The following is a 1,541-nucleotide window of genomic DNA, read 5'->3' as shown; positions in this document are numbered from 1 at the left end:
AAAAAAAACCAAACTGTACTACATAGTAAAAATGGGCATTTGTTTTTCATTATTTTTAGGGAAGAAAGTTTCAGGTTTTACACACAGACTCCTTTGAACTGGATCTTATGAAATAAATACACAGAAGAGGTAAAAGGTATAGTAAGTTTCATATTACATAAAACCCCTGTGAGAGTGATTAATGCAAAAAATGAACAAACAAAAACACATGTGCAATTAGAACTAATACGTACATTAAAAAAAGATTTCTGGCTACAACCACAATATTACCCAATCAATAGTAGTTATCTTGGTTCTAAAACTAGATAATGAAAATGCATGAAATGAATGTTATTGGTTCCTCTCACTTATGTATATACATACAAATATTGTAAGGGAAAAAAAGCGAATATTCTAAATAAAATACCAGTTAACTTAATTGGTGTGTTATTTACTTTTTTTTAAAGTTTTTTTATTTATTTTGAGATAGAGAAAGAGAGAGAGAGAGAGAGAGAGAGTGAGCTCGTGAGGGGCAGAGAGAGAGAGGGAGAGAAAATCCCAAGCAGGCTCCGCGCTATCAGCCCAGAGCCCTATGTGGGGTTTGATCTCCCCAACCATGAAATCAAGGTTGAGCTGAAACCAAGAGTCAGAGGCTTACCCAACTGAGCCATCCAGGTGCCCCAAGAAATTAGAATATTAATCAAAGAGTTTTCTACCCAAAAGTCTCAACCCAAATGATTTTATAGGCATATTCTACTGACTTCCAAGAATAGTTTCTCACTACTTTATGAGTTTTTCAGGAACCAGAAAAAGAGTGTGCAATAATTATTTATTTAATGTATTTATTTTAAGTAGGTTCCATGCCCAAGGTGAGGCTTAAGCTCATGACCATGAGATCAAGAGTCCCATACTCTACCGACCAAGCCAGCCAGGCACCTGGAGATAATTTTTTATGTTTATTTATTTATTTTGAGAGAGAGAGAGAGAGAGAGAGAGAGAGAAGAGGAGGGGAGAGAGAAAGAGAAAGAGAGAGAGTCTCCCAAGAAGGCTCTGCACTGTCATCAAAGAGCCCAAAACAAGGCTCTGTCCTACAAACTGTGAGATCATGACATGATCCCAAATCAAGAGTTGGATGCTTAACCAACTCAGCCACCCAGGTGGGATTCTCCTCTCTCTCCCTCTCTCCGCCCCTCCCCTGCTCATGAGCACAAGAGGCTCATGCAGGAGTATGTGCACGCTCTCTCTCTCTCAAAAATAAATAAACATTTAAAAATATTTTGTACTTTCTTTAATGTTTGCTGGCATTTTCAAGTTTTGAATTTCTTCCTGACCCATTTGCTCAGATAATTAAAATCTCTTTCTAATAACTAATTCATTCTTTAAAAAAAAATTTTTTTTTGTTTTACTTTTTATATTTGAGAGAGACCGTGTGTGAGCAGGGGAGGGGCAGAGAGATGGAGACAGAATCTGAAGCAGGCTCTAGGCTCCAAGCTGTTAGCACAGAGCCGGACATGGGGCTCAAACTCACGAGGAGTGAGATCATGACCTGAGTAGAAGCAGGG

This window comes from Panthera uncia, chromosome B4 (assembly GCF_023721935.1).
Source record: "Panthera uncia isolate 11264 chromosome B4, Puncia_PCG_1.0, whole genome shotgun sequence".
Lineage (NCBI taxonomy): Eukaryota > Metazoa > Chordata > Mammalia > Carnivora > Felidae > Panthera > Panthera uncia.
This window is presented reverse-complemented; position numbering follows the sequence as displayed.